This window comes from Jaculus jaculus, chromosome 11, assembly GCF_020740685.1.
Source record: "Jaculus jaculus isolate mJacJac1 chromosome 11, mJacJac1.mat.Y.cur, whole genome shotgun sequence".
NCBI lineage: Eukaryota > Metazoa > Chordata > Mammalia > Rodentia > Dipodidae > Jaculus > Jaculus jaculus.
The window spans coordinates 81,347,010-81,366,893 of NC_059112.1; the positions used below are offsets into that span (position 1 = coordinate 81,347,010).

At 41.1% G+C, this 19,884-nt stretch overlaps 1 protein-coding gene and 1 pseudogene across 2 annotated transcripts in view; both read right to left on the bottom strand.

The window, feature by feature from the left end:
* Nucleotides 1-19,884, bottom strand: part of Slc7a14 (solute carrier family 7 member 14) — a 162,697-nt gene that overhangs the window by 106,981 nt on the left and 35,832 nt on the right. The window lies entirely within an intron of this gene.
* On the bottom strand, nucleotides 16,964-18,509 carry LOC101615897 (annotated as a pseudogene).

Sequence of the window (19,884 nt, forward strand, 5' to 3'; positions counted from 1 at the left end):
TATGATAAACCGAAGTCCAAAGTTTGTTGTTTTCTCTTTTTAGTGTATGTGTGGTGTGCATGTGTATGTATGTGCGTCAGCACATGTGTGTGTATGTTTCATGTGTGCATGTGTGTGGAGGCCAGAAGTTGACATTGGGGGTGTCTTTCTCAATTGTCCTCTGTCTTATTTTTTATTTTTGTTTATTTGTTTGACAGAGAAAGAGGGGAGAGAGAGAGAGAGAGAGAGAGAGAGAGAGAGAGAGAGAGAGGAGAGAATGAATGGGAGCACCAGGGCCTCCAGCCATTGCAGACAGACTCCAGACACATGCACTCCCTTATGCATCTGGCTAACATGGGTCCTGGGGAATTGAACCTGGGTCCTTTGAGTTTTCAGGCAAACGCCTTAACTGCTAAGCCATCCCTCTAGCCCTCTGTCTTATTTTTTGAGCTCAGAGCTCACTGACTCACTTAGACTAGCTAGCTAGATAGTCGTGGGGATCCTCCTGCCTCTGCTTCCCCACCTCTGGGATTATAGATTTGTGCTGCTGTTTATATGTAGGTACAGGGGATCTGAAGTCCCACTGAGCTAGCTCCCTAGCCACCAAGTCCATTCTTTCTGCACTCAAGTAATCATAACCTAAGCTATCTCCCTGATGGCAGTGTGATGTCAAATATACCTGCTCCTTGGTGTCCCCATAATGCCATCTGAAGTTATCTGAAGGGAGGTCCCTCCCAGTGGACAGCAGGCTTTAGAAAGTAGTTTGGATCAGTCTTTTACTCCAAGACTTTTTTCTCTATATAGGCTACATCAGATTTTCTGGATTATAGCTGTAACCATGCACAGCTGGTAAGCTTCTAAAAAGAACAGCATTGTTTCTAATCCATAAAGCTAAATGATCATGGGTGGAAAAGTATTTACTGTGGAATGGACAACTTAACCAGTGGTTACACACACCACTGATGAACCTGACTCCCCCTCTCCCAGCAGCCATTAGCTGTTATTAGCTCCTTTGGGAGATACTGAGGTCTCAGATGCCCTTCCACTATCAATAGTGAAATGCTGACATACTCAGGCATAACCAGGAAACCACAGGTGTTGGGAATTCGCGAGTGTAACGGCCATGTTGTATCCAGAAGACAGGGTCTCACAGCCCTCCTCCTCATCCTACTGCTCCTACATTCTTTTGGCCTTCCCATAAGGTGGACAGTAAGAGGAGGATTAATGGGGAAGAAGAAGGACGCTAATGGGAGTAGACAGGGAATAAAAGAAGGTAATTGGGGAGAATAAGATCAACATTCATTATATACGCTATGAAAATGTCAAAAACGGAAAAAAAAGAACAGCATTTTATTGGCTTGAGCGGGAGCCAGGCTTGAGTGATGTCATTCTTACACACATTTCAGAGCTGAGGCCACCTGAACATAAGATCAACAGGATTCAGACCCCTGCCACCACTTCCTGCCCCCCTCTGTCCCCTTCTCCCTTTCCCCGTCCTTCTCCTCCACTCCTTCTCCTCCACTCCTTCGCCTCCACTCCTTCTCCTCCACTCCTTCTCCTCCACTCCTTCTCCTCCACTCCTTCGCCTCCACTCCTTCTCCTCCACTCCTTCTCCTCCACTCCTTCACCTCCACTCCTTCTCCTCCACTCCTTCTCCTCCACTCCTTCACCTCCACTCCTTCTCCTCCACTCCTTCTCCTCCACTCCTTCGCCTCCACTCCTTCTCCTCCACTCCTTCTCCTCCACTCCTTCTCCTCCACTCCTTCACCTCCACTCCTTCGCCTCCACTCCTTCTCCTCCACTCCTTCTCCTCCACTCCTTCGCCTCCACTCCTTCGCCTCCACTCCTTCTCCTCCACTCCTTCTCCTCCACTCCTTCTCCTCCACTCCTTCACCTCCACTCCTTCTCCACTCCTTCTCCTCCATTCTTTCTCCTCCACTCCTTCTCCTCCACTCCTTCGCCTCCACTCCTTCGCCTCCACTCCTTCGTCTCCACTCCTTCTCCTCCACTCTTTCTCCTCCACTCCTTCTCCTCCACTCCTTCTCCTCCACTCCTTCGCCTCCACTCCTTGGCCTCCACTCCTTCTCCTCCACTCCTTCGCCTCCACTCCTTCTCCTCCACTCCTTCGCCTCCACTCCTTCGCCTCCACTCCCACCCCTGTTGTCTCCTTTAGACTCCATGAGCCAAACCAATGAGTCCACTTTCTGTTACAGTTGGATTATTTTTTGCTGTTTGGAGTATGAAGGTATTTCTCATCTTCATAGAAACAGAATAATATATACCAATTACAAGTAATCTTGGAAAATTTAGGCAGATCCAACAGAGAAAGTTAGAAGTATTCATAACCAGAAACAAAAGTACTGATAACCTTCCACTACAAATAAAAAAATGTTGAAATTTTGATGTTTTTAGAATATTTCCCAGAAATACATTTCACAAGATTGATATACTTTTCTTTTGTGACCTTTTGTCCATTTGATATGTGATGTCACATATTCAAGACAGTATATGAACATTCAGGTGAACTTAATGAGCAACAGGTTGTCCACTGTAATTTGCTTTTTTTTTTTTTTTTTTTTTTTATAAAGAAGTGGACACCTAGCAAGCACTGTGGTGACAACCCCCATCTCCTGACCACCCAGTGGTAAATCAAGGCACTTCTTTTTTTTAAAATTATTTATTTATTTATTTGAGAGTGACAGAGACAGACAGAAAGTCAGATAGAGGGAGAGAGAGAGAATGGGTGCGCCAGGGCTTCCAGCCTCTGCAAATGAACTCCAGACGAGTGCGCCCCCTTGTGCATCTGGCTAACGTGCAACCTGGGGAACCGAGCCTCGAACTGGGGTCCTTAGGCTTCACAGGCAAGCAATTTGCTCTTATAAGCAATGCTAAAGTGGGCATGTATTTCACAGACATGTCCCTATATTTCCTTAGGCTAAGTTCCTAGAAGTGTAGTAGCTAAGTTAATGGGCATGTGTTTTTATGTTTTGATTTTTTTAAAGTTTTTATTTATTTATTTGAGAGCGACAGACAGAGAGAAAGAGGCAGACAGAGAGATAGAATGGGTGCACCAGGGCTTCCAGCCACTGCAAACGAACTCCAGACACATGTACCCCCTTGTGCATTTGGCTAACGTGAGTCCTGGGGAATCGAGCCTTGAACTGGGGTCCTTAGGCTTCACAGGCAAGCGCTTAACTGCTAAGCCACCTCTCCAGCCCTGTTCTGATTTTTTTATTGCCAAATTTCCCTTTAAAAAAATTGTGCTATTCTCTTCCTAGTACAACATACCTGTACCTATTTATCTATAAGAGACTGATGTCTTCATCAATTTTAGTAGCCTATGGATTTTGTTTCTTCCATAACATAATGATAGCCTTATAGGCAACTTGAGTCAAGTTGTATTTATCAAGTGTCAAATACATGTGAGGTAGGGCTCTTCCTTCTAGGAGCTTTTAATTCTCCTTATCAGTGCTTCAGGGTATTTTAATGTCCATTAAAACACTTGGGTAGACACTCAATAAATATTTGTTGAATGTCTCCCCTCTCTTACCACTTTGGAAAGTCTAGATTTCTACCATTCTGGATTACCCTGTCTTTTCTTCTATACCCACTTCTCAGAATTGTCTAATTAATACTTCTGCTTTCAAAAACAACTTTCCAGGAACTTGAGTCTCCTCCACATCACACGAAGAACCATCCTGGTGCTGAAGAACCCAGATAGAGTGGCCACTATCCCGGGTTAAGGGGAAGAGGTGGCAGATAGCAGTCACTGAGGAAAGGTCAGGGGTTTCAGTCAAAGACAGATTTTTGGAAACAACCAACTGAGGCTTTGAAAGTGACACCTCCCAAGTCTTTCCTGCTCCACCTCCCAGCTTCAGGAGAAGTTGTAACAGCACTATCTCAATCTGTAGTCTTTTCCATCCCAGCTGTCCTGAGCCCTTAATGGTCTGCCTCCTTCTAACCTTCCCTAGCAGATTCCTTCCTTTCTCTTGATGAAAGACTTACTGAATGGATGCAGAGTGAAGCCTTGGTATGAACCTCCAAAACCCTGGCCACTTCTGAGATTATAATACCCCTGATGTATGGAAAGGTGTATGCTGCCACATAGATGTCTGGGTCACTTCCTAGAGGAGAGGTAATGATGCTTTCCATCTTTGCAAGATCTTTTTGCTATTGCCATTTACTTCCTACCCTTGGTTTTGTTGTATCCTACATTTCAGATTTCTATTTTGTGTTGAACTTGCTTTTTTTCATGTTGAAAACTTGACATTGAACCCAGCCCCCAAACTAAATAGGAATTGACAAAAGAACTTAAAAAAAAAAAAAAAAACAACCACACACCCAGTCTCAGCAGATTTAAGTGTTTGCCTTGTAAACACAAGGACCTGAATTCAATAGCCAGAACCCAAATAAAAATTCAGGGAAGGGCTGAAGAGATGGCTTAGTGGTTAAGCGCTTGCCTGTGAAGCCTAAGGACCCTGGATTGAGGCTCGATTCTCCAGGACCCACTTTAGCCAGATGCACAAGGGGGCACATGCTTTTGGAGTTCGTTTGCAGTGGCTGGAGGCCTTGGTGCGCCCATCCACTCTGTCTCTTTCTCTCTCTGTCATTCTTAAATAAATAAATAAAAAATGAACAAAAAAAATTTTTAAAATGCAGGGAATGTAATCCCAGGGCTGGAGAGGCAGAGACTAGAGGATTCCTGGGGCTGGGTGGCCAGCTACTTTAGCCTAATTGGCAATCTCCAAGACAGTGAGAGAGCCTGTCTCCAAAAAAAAAAAAAAAAAAAGAAAAGAAAAGGTGGACAATGTTCCTGAGGATGACACCTGAGGTTGTCCTTTGGCCTCCACATGCATGTGCACACACACATGTGCATCCCACACACCTGAGCACACACACATGTGCATCCCACACACCTGAGCACGCACACATATTAACAATCACCTGAGCACTTTGTTAAAATTCAGTTTCCACCTTCATAGGTTTAGGATCGAGCCTGAAATCCTGCATTCTTAAGAAGCTTCCAGAAGATGCCTATGCCTGTACAGTGGCTCTGCATCTAGCAGCTCTGTCATGTCTAGGCCACCTCAGGGGCTGATCTTTCTGTCTGTTTTCCACTCCCACCTAATTCTCATATTTGATTGAACCTAAGAATCACCAGGGAAATGTAACAAAAACAAAAGCAGAAAGAGCTCTGCAGAGTCTTCTATGAAGTTTCTGAACCCACATGCCCGGGACTGGGGTCTTAATCAGAGTTTTAAAGGAAACTACTTGGCCAGATTCCTGAGATTGTTGCTTCAGGTGCCTCTTACCCTCCAAGCCTCATATTGAACATTATTTCTGACCTGTGAATGAATCTGATGTATCCATTGTGTTACACTTTTATGGCACCTTGCGCTTTTCCTCGAGAGCACTTCTAGAGGTAGGTTAATGAATATGTCACTATTCATTAGTACCCGGATCTCTTTTAGACTCTGAATCCACGAAGGCAGAGCAGTGTCTGTCCCGACTCGGGTTTCTGGTGACCAACCAAGGCCTCCTGGCATGTAAGTTGCACCCAGGATATATGGATGAATTAACATTTCTTTTTTATATGATTTTTAAAAGTTTTTAAAATATTATTTTTATTTACTTGCAAGTAGAAAGATAGAGAGAAAGAGAGTGAGAGAATGGGTGTGCCATGACTTCTGTCTGCTGCAAACAAACTCCAGATGCATGTACCACTTTGTGCATCTGGCTTTATGTGGATTCTGGCCAATCAAATCTGGGTCATTAGGCTTTGTAGGAAAGTGCCTTAATTGCTGACAGACCTATCTAGCCCCTGAATGCATATATCTTATCAAGTGCCTTGTAATGTTTTTCATATTCAGTGGTCATGAGTTTGTATGAGGAAGCAGACTTTGACATTTCCATCTCACAGAAGAAATAAAAAAAGTGGTTTGGAAAAAGAAAGTGCCTCAGCCAATAATTCCTCAGTGTGAACCCATACTCAACTAACTACTGGCCTTTTGTATGAAAGGCTAATCCATTCTTGTGTGATACTCTAGGGTTCTGAGTTACAGCTTTTACACTGAGTCCAAGCCAAGGAAATTTGTTTAAATGTCCCAATGTGACCCTTGTTATGATCTCAGAATTTATGAATGCTAATATCCTGCCCTAACCTGGCATCCTGAGGACAGACATGCAGCCCAAACAGTGGCACAAAGATTACATTTTGTGAATATCAACAGTAGTTCCCCCAGTGACATCTATGAGAGAAAGTACACCTAGATTAATTAGCAGAAAACCATCTTCCCTCCAGGCTTCAGAAGCATGGGAGCCAGAATGAGAGTGAACACTGGGAGGCCACTCCATGTCTCCACAAGGAGTCTATAGAGGTCCAGGGACAGATGTTGAATGGGCGAAAACCTTAGTCTTGGGAAAATGTTGAAAACTGGGCTGCTGTGGTTTCACATGCCTACAATTTTATATGCAGAGGGGAAAAAGATAAAGACCTTGAATTATAATGAAAGTATGGTTCCCCCCCCCCATCTTTCTCTCTCTCAAATAAAAAAAAAAATAAAAGAAACAAGGGCTGGAGGGGTGGCTTAGTGGTTAAGGCACTTGCCTGTGAAGCTAAGACCCATGTTATACTCTCTAGATCCCATGTAGGCCAGATGCACAAAGGTGAGGCAAGTGCAAGGTCGCACATGCCCACTAGGTGGTGTAAGTGTCTGGAGTTTGATCTCAGTGGCTGAGGCCCTGGCACACCAATTCTCTCTCTCTAAAAAGTAAAAATAAATAAAAATAAAAAATAGATTTGCATCTCTGTGATTCCAATAGCCATAGATGATTAGGTTCTGGCTGGTTGGTGGTTCAAATAGTACTGCAACTAAGAAATAGCAAGCAATTGTAAAGTTCCAAGGTAAATCAATATAGTCTTTCTTTAATTTGCATGTTATTTGCCTTTCTAAAATGTTTAGCAAATATAATTCTTTAAACTTAGGTATAATCTACATCAAATAAATTTCACCTTTTTTTAAAAAATACATAGTTCACTATTTTCTAGTGTATTCACAGACTTGTGTGGCCATTGTCCTTGTTTATATTCACAACATTTTTATCACCGTCCCCAGAGAAATCCATACCCATTCTCATTGCCCCTTCTTGGTACCCACTAATGTACTTTCTGTTCTTATGGATTTGCCTACTTTGGCCATTTCATAGGAATACAATGTGTGGCATTTTGTACCTGGCTTCCTTTACTTGCTGTAATATTTGCCAAATTCGTCCATATTGAATTATGCATCAGAACTTCATCACTTCTTATGGCCAAATTCCATTACATGGATCCACAATGTTTTGTTCATTTAGCAGTTAATACTATTTGCATTATTTCCACTTACTACTAATAATAACACATGAATTCTTGTTCTCAACACTATTGTTTGTAATACTCCACATTAGGAATATTGCTAAGAACACTATGCACAGATTGTTGTGCGGACCTCTGTTTTAACATTGGAGTATTTACTGTGCATGGCATTATTGGGTCATAGGCAATTATGTTTAATAGCTTGGGGAGCTGTTGCACTTTTTCAGGGCAACTGTACCATTTGAGTAGTAGTACTGTATCCATGCTCTGAGTTTTTCAACATTTGAGAAAATTTTCTCAAATGTTTTTTCAGTATTCCTATCTTCCTTAATATTTGTTATTATACTTTAAAAAAAGTATAATCATCCCAGTGGGTGTAAAGTGCTTTCTCATGGTGGCTTTGATTTTCATTTCCCTAATTACTAATGTTCTCGAGCATGTCATCACATGCTTATTGGCCATTTTTGAAGAAATGCCTATTCAACTTCTTCACCCATTTTAAAGCTGGCCTGTCATTGTATTATTGAGTCATAAAAGTCCATTGTATGATCTACATCTTGGATCCTGCTCAGACATATGTTCTGCAAATATCTTCTTTTATTCTGAGGTTCGCCTTGACACTTTCTCCATTGTTTCCTTTGCAATGTCAAGGAAAATTTTAACAAGTAATCTCTTTCCTAAATTCATGGATGTTAGTTGGAAAATGAAGTCAAATGAAGCACCGTCCATCACCATGAATTCTGCTATTTACTATCACACTGAAAATATTTCCAATACCTTTGTTTCTCTCCAGTATTTTTAAACCCTCCTTGCTATGAGTTTAGAGAAAACTACAAATTGCAGAGCTAAAACAGAAGACAAAGGCAAGAAGGGAAAAACAAAAAATATCCTGCATTTTCCAGCTCTTCTGCTGTGTCCAGTGATGAAGCTGGGCATGGCTAGGAGAGATGATTTTATTACATCTTCCACTACACAGCTGGGACTTCAGTAATGCAATTCAGGATGACCTGAATGAAATAAGCCAGGAGTCAAATGGCAGGTCCTGGCTCGTTAAACTAAGGATGATGGTTTTTGCAGTGAGTTAATTAATCCAACATTTTCTCCTCTGTCTCTGTTTCATTTAAGGAGCCATGTTGACATCACTCTGCTATTGATGTTCAGTGCCTATTTCTCTGTTTTGGAGGCTTCATCTCTACGATTGGTGTCACATAGCACCTCTCTCCTCTTCACATAGCACTCACCTGTTTCAGCCTTCCTGAGACACCAGCTACCTACTTTATGACTATAGTTACAGTTCACTTGGCCTCTGCTTTCATTTGCTTCCTCCTCATTGTCTGCTCTCTAACAGATGCACCCTTTCGAACCCAGCCCTGGCTACCATCTCTTCACTCAGGATCCTTAACAATGCCATTATACAAAGAAATAGACATTCATGACTCTAAATATCTACTTTTCAGAGCTTATATTCCCTTACTTGGAGATGGTCTCAGTGCAAAATCATCTCTGAAACAAATTGCTTGTTAGCTTACTATGGAAGTTATATGCGCACATTGTAGGTTGGAAAATACAGGGGCATGAAGAAGAAAATAATCATTACCAGAGCCTAATGCCTAGAATTAGTCACTGTTAACATTTTGATGCAAAACAGGCCAAAACTGTGCTCAAACTGTACACACAACATTGTACCCTACTGTTTCTTATCACAGTACTGTGAACATTTGTTCAGATCATAATCATATCCTTATAAAATATGGTTTGAATGGTTACTAAATGCTCCATTATACAGTTGTGCCATAATTGATGTAATCATTCATCTATTGTGGCTATGGCTAAACATTTATATTTCTCTCAAATTTTTATTATTATTAATAATATTACTGTGATGTTGGTAATATGTGGATATTTGACCACATTCTTGGTGTTTGTTTAGAGAGGTTTCTTGACATTTGGCAACTCCTTTGCTTATTATTTTAATAACCAGCATGCTCTTTTTAAAATACTTTAAAATACATATTTTTAAATGTTTATTTACTTATGAGAGAGAGAGAGAGAGAGAGAGAGAGAGAGAGAGAGAGAGAGAGAGAAAGAGAGGGAGAGAATGGGCATGATAGGGCCTCCAGCTGCTGCAAACAAACTCCAGATGTGTGTGCTACCTTGTGCGACTAGCTTATGTGGGTCCTGGGGAATTGTACCTGGGTCCTGTAGCTTTTCAGGCAAGCACCTTACCAGTAAGCCATCTCTCTAGCCTGACAGTCAGTTTTTTGTAGAATGTTTTTGTAGTCCAGTCCAGGGGTCATATGGCAAGATGGGAGGTCCGTAGGTCTGCATTAATTTAGCCCTGATTCAGTTTCCTCCTATGGACTTGGGTGGGTACCTTAGTTTTTCTAAAGATTAAATCTTTATAGCAGTTAGCATCTCACTGCTGGGACAAAACACTGGACTAGAAGCAGTTTATGGGAGGAAAGGGTTTATTTCTTTAAATATTTAAATATTTATTTATTTGCAAGCAGAGAGAAATAGGGAGAGAGGAGAGAGAAAAAGAGACAGAGACAGAGACAGAGAGACACACAGAGAGAATGAGTACTCCAGATGCATGCACCACTTTGTTCATCTAGCTATATATAGGTACTGGGGAATCGAACCTGGGTCATTAGACTTTGCAAGCAAGTGCCTTAATCATTGAGCCAGCTCTCCAGCCCTGTCTAACAGCTTTGAGGGGAAGTACTACTATGCAGTTGAGGTGGGAAGCATAGCAAGAGCCTCAGTAGGAAGCCTGGGTCACATCTCCGCATCAGCGGGAAGGAAGAAGTTTACCTATTGGGCTTGGAGCTGGGCTGTGTTATCCGAAAGACCACCCCGAGCAACACACCTCTTCCAACAAGCTTCCACTTCCCCAAAGACCCACGACTTCCCCAAATTTCCACCACTGGGAACCAAGTATTCAAAACACATGAACCTTTGTGGACATTTCGTTCAGCAATGTCCCACAATATTCTCTGAAGACTATTAATCATGTCTACTTTTAGGATTAGCAGGAGGACTAAGTGAGATAACATTTGTTGCTCCTTGTAAATGAAGGGTTTCAATTGTCATAGCTATTGTAGTAATGCTCATTTCTTTTTTTAAATAAAAATCTTTATTTTAAAATTTTTGTTACAGTTGCATTTTTTTCAACTTAACAAGTCTACTGTTTACTTTCTCAGCATTAAAAAAAAAACAATTAAGATTTTAAAGAATTAAACAACAAAGGAATGTCAAGGGACGGGCACAACTGTCCCATTCTTAAGGGTGTAATAGCTATTCCAGTTTAATGTCTAGCTTCAAAACAAAATTAATTTTCTTATTTCTAAATGAAATAATGTACAACCACCATCTGCATCTATGCATGTTATAACGCTTGACACAAAGCTTCGTTTTAAGCTTGATTAAAAATAAGTAACAGGGGACTTCCGGTTAAGATGGCGGCGTAGGAACCATGCCAAAGCAGCCTAGGGGAGAAAAAGCCAAAGAAAACCCATCAAAACACACACTTTTACTAAAAAGTGAGGTGTATGAGAAATTAAAATGGCAGCAGAGAAGTAGGAGGTCCCAGAGCATCCAGAGCCCACACAGGCAGGCTGAAGCAGCTACAGCAGTGGCGCCCCCGCCCAGGCTCGGGCACTGGCAACAGTGACCCCAGCAGTGGCAGCAGCAGCTCCAGCAGCGCGGCTATAGCAGCGGCAGTGGTGGACCCAGCAGCGGCGGCTTTAGCAGCGGCAGCAGCAGCAGCAGCTTCGGTAGCAGCAGCATTGGGTCCAGCAGCAGAAGCAGCAGGTCCACCTGCAGCAGCTTCAGCAGCAGCAGCAGTGGCAGTTCCAGCAGTGGGGGTGCCTATCTGCAGGGCCACAGTTGCCAGACTCGGTTTGCCCCGCAGGAAAACCCAGTGCCCAGCTCAAGAAAACAGAACAGTGGTCCAGCAACCCAGAAAGCTTACTTGACTGAGACCAAAATCATCCAAAAAGGTAAGGGAGATTGCACCAGGGAAGGGTCTCACTTGGTCACAAGATGACTTGGATCCCTCAACAGACCAGAAATCTTAACCTCTTTGTTGATAGAGGATCTGGTTGTTATAATAACTACTCTTACATAAATACTCGGTGCTGTTGTTGATTAAATGTGTACAATATTTAGTTAAATTTTAGAATCTGCCTGTATTTTGTTCCACTCAGCCTACTTGAATAATCCCATAGCAGGGAAACTCAACCCCTAGGAACACTTCTCTAGATACACTGAGAGTGTTAAGAGCCACACCTAACATATTAATCTCCTACACTGAGGATATATAACATCAGATAAATTGATACAGCTAAGAATACCCAGCAAACTAGAAAATCCAAGCATTAACTTAATCCAAGATGCAAAAATATATACATTATAAAACAAGAAACACCAAAAATCAAGGCAAGATAAATCCACCAAAAGGTATTAATGCACAGAGATGACCTCCAGTGAGAATGAGTTGGAGGAAATGCCTGAGAAAGATTTCAAAAGAATAATTGTAAAGTTGTTCAAAGAAGTCAAAGAATAAATCAAAAGAAACAAAGAGGAAATCAAAGGAATCAAAGAAGATGCAGGACACCAATTTAATGAAATAAAGAAGGCAATACAAGACATAAATAAAGAAATAGAAATAATAAAGAAGAACCAGTCAAAATTACTAGCAATGAAGAACACAGTTAATGAAATAAAAAACTCTGTAGAAAATCTCACCAGTAGAATGGATAAAGGAGAGGACATAATATCTAGACTAAAAGACCAGGTGGCAGATCTAATACAGTCCAACAAAGAGAAAGACAAACAAATAGAAAAGTATGAATGAGAATTTCAAGATATTTGGTACACTATGCAAAGACCAAATATAAGAATTCAGGGCATAGTAGAAGGAGAAGAATTTCACTACAAAGGCACAGTAAGCGTCCTCAACAAAATCATAGAAGAAAACTTCCCCCAAATTGGGAAAGGGGTGCCAATACAGATACAGGAAGCCTTTAGAACCCCAGCCAGACAAAACATGGAAAGAACCTCTCCTTGTCATATTATAATCATACTACCAAACACACAAACCAAGGAAAAAACAATGAAAGCAGTCAGAGAGAAAAATCAAGTTACCTAAAAAGACAAGCCCATCAGGCTCACAGAAGATTACTCAACACAAACTTTAAAAGCCAGAAGGGCTTGGAGTGATGTATTCCAAATTCTGAAAGATAACAACTGTCAACCAAGGTTACTTTATCCTGCAAAGCTATCCATTCAAATAGATGGAGAAATAAGGACATTCCATGACAAAAGCAGGCTAAAGGAGTATTTGAAGACAAAACCAGCTCTACAGAAAATACTTGAAAGAATCCTCCATGCCGAAAAGAAGGAAAAGCACACATATAAAGAACCTGGAAAAAACAAGCAATACTCAAATACTAATTAACACAAGAGAGCATAGGTAGAACCAGAACCACAAAAAAAAAAAAAAAAAGGCAAACATAAATACACACCTTTCAATAATATCACTTAATATCAATGGCCTCAATGCCCCAACCAAAAGACATAGGTTTGCAGACTGGATTAAAAGCAGGACCCTACAATTTATTGTCTCCAAGAAACTCACCTTTCTACAAAGGATGGACATTATCTTAGGGTGAAAGGTTGGAAAATGGTGTTTCAAGCAAATGGGCCTAGAAAACAAGCAGGGGTTGCTATCCTAATATCTGACAAGGTAGACTTCATTCCAATGTTAGCCAAGAAAGATAAGGGCACACTCCAACAGGAGGACATTAAAATCCTAAACATATATGCACCTAACATGGGGGTACCCAAATTCATCAAACAAACACTTTTAGAACTAAGGTCACAGATAACACCAAACACAGAGGTAATGGGTGACTTCAACACCCCACTCTCATCAATTGACAGGTCATCCTGGGAAAAAATAAACAGAGAGGCATCTGGACTAAATGAGGTCATAGAAGGAGTGGACCTAACAGATATTTACAGGACATTTCATTCAAATGCAGCAGAATATACATTCTTTTCAGCAGCACATGGAACATTCTCTAAAATAGACCATTTATTAGAGCACAAAGCAAATCTTAACAAATACAGGAAAATTGAAATAATTCCTTGCATTCTATCTGACCACAATGGAATCAAACTACAAATCAATAGCAAGAAAGGCTATAAAGCATACACAAAATCATGGAAACTAAACAATACACTACTAAATGATGAATGGGTCAATGAAGAAATCAAGAAGGAAATCAAAATATTTATAGAGTCAAACAATAATGAGAACACAACATACCAAAATCTATGGGCCACAATGAAGGCAGTTCTAAGAGGTAAATTTATAGCTTTAAATTCCTATATTAAGAAATTAGAAAGGTCGCAAGTAAATAACCTAATGCTTCACCTTAAAGCCTTGGAAAAAGAAGAACAAGGCAAACCAAACATCAGTAGATGGGAAGAAATAATAAAGATTAGGGCAGAAATTAATGCAATAGAAACAAAAAAATCAATACAAAGAATTAATGAAACAAAGAGTTGGTTCTTTGAAAGGATAAACAAGATCGATAAACCCTTAGCAAACCTGACCAAAAGAAAGAGAGAAGAGACACAAATTAATAAAATTAGAGATGAAAAAAGTAACATCACAACAGATGCTAGAGAAATTCAAACAATCATAGGGACATACTATAAAAGCATATATTCCACAAAGTATGAAAGAAATGGATGAGTTCCTTGATTTGTATGACCTACCTTAATTAAATCAAAATGAGATTAATCACTTAAATAGACCTATAACAAATATGAAGATCCGAACAGTTATCAATAACCTCCCAACAAAAAAAGCCCAGGCCCAGATGAATTCACTGCTGAATTTTACCAGACCTTTAAGGAAGAGCTAACACCATTGCTTCTTAAGCTTTTCCAGGAAATAGAAAAAGGAGGAATTCTACCAAACTCCTTTCATGAGGCCAGCATCACCCTGATACCAAAAGCAGGCAAAGATAGAACAAAGAAGAAAATTACAGACCAATCTCCCTCATGAACATAGATGCAAAAATTCTCAACAAAATATTGGCAAACAGAATACAAGAATATATCAGAAAGATCATTCACCCTGACCAAGTAGACTTTATCCCAGAGATGCAGAGATGGTTCAATATACGCTAACGGATAAATATAATACATCATATAAATGTATTGAAGAACAAAAATCACATAATCATCTCATTAGACACAGAGAAAGCATTTGACCAAATCCAACATCCCTTCATGATAAAAGTCCTACAGAGACTGGGAATAGAAGGAACATATCTCAATATAATAAAGGCTATTTATGACAAGCCTACAGCCAACATATTACTAAATGGGGAAAAACTAGAAACTTTTCACCTAAAATCAGGAACAAGACAAGGGTGTCCACTGTCCCCACTTTTATTTAATATAGTTCTGGAAGTCTTAGCCATAGCAACAAGGCAAGAGACACACATAAAAGGGATACAAATTGGAAAGGAAGAAATCAAGTTATCATTATTTGCAGATGACATGATTCTATATATAAAGGACCCTAAAGACTCTACAAGCAAACTGTTAGAGCTGATAAAACACCTACAGCCATGTAGCAGGATACAAAATAAATACACAGAAATCAGTAGCCTTCATATATGCTAACAACAAACACTAGAGAATGAAATCAGAGAATCACTCCCATTCACAATTGCATCAAAAAAATAAAGTACCTTGGAATAAACCTAAGCAAGGAAATAAAGAGTCTCTACAATGAGAACTTTAAAACACTCAAGCGAGAAATTGCAGAAGACACTAGGAAATGGAAAAACATTCCATGTTCCTGGATTGGAAGAATCAATATTGTGAAAAATGGCAATCTTACCAAAAGCAATCTACATACTTAATGCAATCCCCACCAAAATTCCAAAGGCATTCTTCATGGAAATAGAAAAAATAATCCAAAAATTCATTTGGAATCACAAAAATCCTCAAATATCTAAAATAATACTGAGCAACAAAAATAAGGCTGGTGATATCACCATACCTGATTTTAACCTATACTATAGAGCCATAGTATCAAAAACAGTGTGGTACTGGCACAGAAGCAGACATGTAGATCAATGGAACAGAATAGAGGACCCAGATGTAAGTCCAGGTAGCTGTAGCCACCTGATATTCGATAAAAATGCCAAAAATACTCATTGGAGAAAAGACAGCCTCTTCAGCAAATGGTTCTGGGAAAACTGGAGATATATCTGTAGAAGGATGAAAATAGATCCTTCTATCTCTCCATGCACAAGAATTAAGTCCAAATGGATTAAAGACCTTAACATCAGACCAGAAACTCTAAAACTGCTTGAGGAAAAAGTAGGGGAAACCCTTCAACATATTGTTCTTTGCAAAGACTTTCTGGAATACAACCCCAATTGCTCAGGCCATAAAACCACAGATTAATCACTGGGACCTCATGAAATTACAAAGATTTTGCACTGCAAAGGACACTGTGAATAAAGGAAAGAAGCAACCTACAGAATGGGAAAAAATCTTTGCCAGCTATATACCTGATAGAGGATTAATATCTAGGATATACAAAGAACTTCAAAAGTTAACTAATAAGGAATCAAACAAGCCAATCAAAATATGGGCTATGGAGCTAAATAGAGAGTTCTCAAAGGAAGAAATACGAATGGCATACAAATATCTAAGAAAAAGTTCCATGTCACTGGTCATCAGGGAAATGCAGATTAAAACTACATTGAGATTCCATCTCACTCCTGTCAGATTGGCTACCATCATGGAAACAAATGATCATAAATGTTGGCAGGGATGTGGAAAAAGAGGAACCCTTCTACACTGCTGGTGGGAATGCAATCTGGTCCAGCCATTGTGGAAATCAGTGTGGAGGTTCCTAGAACAGCTAAAGATTGATCTACCATGTGACCCAGCTATAGCACTCCTAGGCATATATCCTAAGGACTCATCTCATTTCCTTAGAAGTATGTGCTCAACCATGTTTATTGCTGCTCAATTTATAATAGCTGGGAAATGGAACCAGCCTAGATGTCCCTCAACTGATGAGTGGATAATGAAGATGTGACACATTTATACAATGGAGTTCTACTCAGTGGTAAAGAAAAATGAAGTTATGAAATTTGCAGAAAATTGGATGGATCTGGAAAGGATTACACTAAGTGAGGTAATCCAGGACCAGAAAGCCAAGCACCATATGTTCTCCCTCATATGTGGATCCTAGCTGCAGATGATTGGGCTTCTGTGTGAGAAGGAAAAAACTCAGTAGCAGAGGCCAGTAAGTTAAAAAGGAGATATAAAGGGAAGAGAAAGGAAGGGAGGAGGGTGCTTAATAAGTTTGTATTGTATATATGTAAGTAGAATGATTGAGATGGGGAGGGGATATGATGGAGAATGGAATTTCAAAGGGGAACGTGGGGGGGGGATAGAGGGTATTACCATGGGTTATTTTTTATTATCATGGAAAATATTAATAAAAATTGAGAGAAAAAAGTAACAGGAATGATGGCCGAACTTAATATGTAGTGTATTTCTTACAGGAAATATTATTAACAATCATAACACAGTAATAATGCCATTAATAGTGAAGTCCTCAATTTAGAATCTGGAACATTCTTCCATCAAGGGGGTAAGGGGAAATTCAGTCCAGTGAGTCTGTCTCAATATCTTCATCTCTTGTTTGCTCCACTTGTATTCTCTTTTCAGTAACTGGATTAATGCTTTGAGACCACAATGAGATATGTTTTTTATCACTGTAGATTACATGTTGTTTGGTGTTCTGTCTCCATTTGCTCCTCCTGCTTGCGTTTTCGGTCTGCTGCTTCTTTCTCATGCTGCCCTGTCAGCATATTGCTCCTGTGAGCAGTCTGAAAGTTTCTTCCACCCTTCCTCTTTTCACCTTCTTGATCATCTCCTTCCTCTTCAGAATCACAGGTTGATGCAACCCCAGTTTTAGGTAAGTTTTTCCTTTTTGATTCAACTTCTTTCTTCCCCTCTTTTTTTTTTTTTGTTTATTTTTACTTCTTTATTTGAAAGTGACAGACAGAGAAAGAGGCAGATGGAGGGAGACAGAATGGGCGCGCCAGGGCCTCCAGCCTCTGCAAACAAACTCCAGACGCGTGCGCCCCCTTGTGCATCTGGCTAAGGTGGGTCCTGGGGAATCGAGCCTCGAACCGGGGTCCTTAGGTTTCACAGGCAAGCTCTTAACCCCTAAGCCATCTCTCCAGCCCTCTTCCCCTCTTTTTTATCTGGTTCTTTTCTTGGCATATCCTCTTCCTTTTGGCCTTCCTCTTCCTTTTTAAGTTGCTTTTTAGGTTGTTTTTCCTCTTTCCCCTTTTTCTTACTTTTATCTTCATCAGCAACCATGTCACTCTCTGAAGGACAGGGCTGTTTTACTATTTTAGGTCTGCCTCTTGGTTTTGGAATCTTGATCTCCGTAGCTGCAGGTCATCCTCTTTTAAGACTCACTTTCAGATTAACAGATGCTGTTGCTGCTGTTACCACTCCTGCCTCCTCAGATTCTACTTGCTTTCTTGCCTTTCTCTTTCTTCCTCGTTGGGCAGCTTTTGGAGTGGTTATGTCAATAGCTTTTGTCACATCTTCATTGCTGGCTTTTTCTTCATGATCTGTATATTCCTTTGAGACATTAGTTTCTTTTTCTTCCATTTCAACATCAGATGATGCATTTGATTGTTTAGCTGATGTCTACTGACTTGAAAATTTCACTTTTGGATTGTTATCTATCTCCCATAAACCTTCATTAAATTCTTTTCATTTATTTGGTTTGCCATACTTCTCCTTATTCTCTGAGTGTGGAAATATATCCTTTTGTCCTAAAAAGCAGTCTCATGAGTTCCAAAAAAGAATATGGGTAGTTTGTTTGTAGGTGGCTTTACAGCTCCATCGGGAACTTCATCTACCTGAGCCGGCCAATGAGGGTAACCTTTCATCTTGGCAAAGATGAGGTCTCCAGGTTTGAAATCGCAAGTCATCTTTCGTGGGGCGAAGCCTGGGGTCCTGAAGCCAGAAGGTGGTGAGCTCGGGTGGGGACCTAGAGGTGCGAGGGCGGATGGAAGCCCAGGAACCGGGGGCCGGGGACGGATGCCTCCGGGCGTTGAGACGCGGCTGCTGCCGAGGCATGGGTGCTGGGGCCGCGGTGGCGGGCTGGCCGCCTCTGCCCGCGTCCACGACAGCCACCTGCGCCACCAGCTGCCGCAGAGGCTTCTCAACGCCACCGCCGCCGCCGTCGCTGCGCCGCTCTAGTAATGCTCATTTCATTAAGTCATTTAGGCATTGCACGCCTTGGGTGACCACAAGTAAGTTGTATATATCAGTGTTATTATTACTATTATTATTGGTTGGCCTCACTTGCACTCCTCCTGCCTCAGTTTCCCAAGTGCTGGGATTACATGTGTGCACCATTACATCAGACTCTGTTAGGGATGTTCTTTGAAGAGGGCCTGAGTCCTCTTCTTCAACATCTGCCCAGTGAATGCTGAGCCTGGTTTTTGCAGGTGTACATACACACGTGGCCCTATGGCTATAGGAACAAGTAGGCATTCCCAGGAAAACCTAGAGTTTCCAGGGACTGATTTTCCTTGCGATAGACAGGCAAACACGGCTACATTGATTTCTCAGGTAAATTATTTCAAGGTCTACATTATTCCACTGACATACAGCGTACCAGGCCAACACCACCCATCACAATTGTTGTAATAAAAGCAATAATGAATGACTAAATGAGTATCTCACAAAAACCCAATTTTAGGGCTGAGGAGATGGCTTCCGTGGATAAAAGCACTCATTGCACAGGTGTGAGGAGCTGAGTTTAGGTCCCAGCTACCAACATAAGGTGCCAGGTGGGTGGCACCTACCTGTAATCCCAGTGCTGAGGAGGTAAAGATAGTGAATCCCTAGAGTTTCCTGGCTAGACAGTCTAGCTGAATTGGTGAGCCCTAGACTCAGAAAGAGACCCTGTCTCATAAAATAAAGTGCACAGTGACTGACGACACAACCCAAAGGTGACCTCTGTCCACACACATGTACACATACACACATGCACACATGTGCATCCACATATGCAATGAAAACACACACACACACACAGACATACACACACACATGGTTTTGTGGTTCCTTTGGAATTGTCTCCCTTGCATCTCTCTGAACCATACTCAGTCAGAGCGGTGGATTAGAGTTCCTGAAGGTTGGGCTGGAGAGATGGCTTAGCGGTTAAGCGCTTGCCTGTGAAGCCTAAGGACCCTGGTTCGAGGCTCGGTTCCCCAGGTCCCACGTTAGCCAGATGCACAAGGGGGCGCACGCGTCTGGAGTTCGTTTGCAGGGGCTGGAAGCCCTGGCGCGCCCACTCTCTCTCTCCCTCTGTCTTTCTCTCTGTGTCTGTCACTCTCAAATAAATAAATAAAAAATGAAAAAAAAATATTAAAAAAAAAAAGAGTTCCTGAAGGTTTTATCCTTTC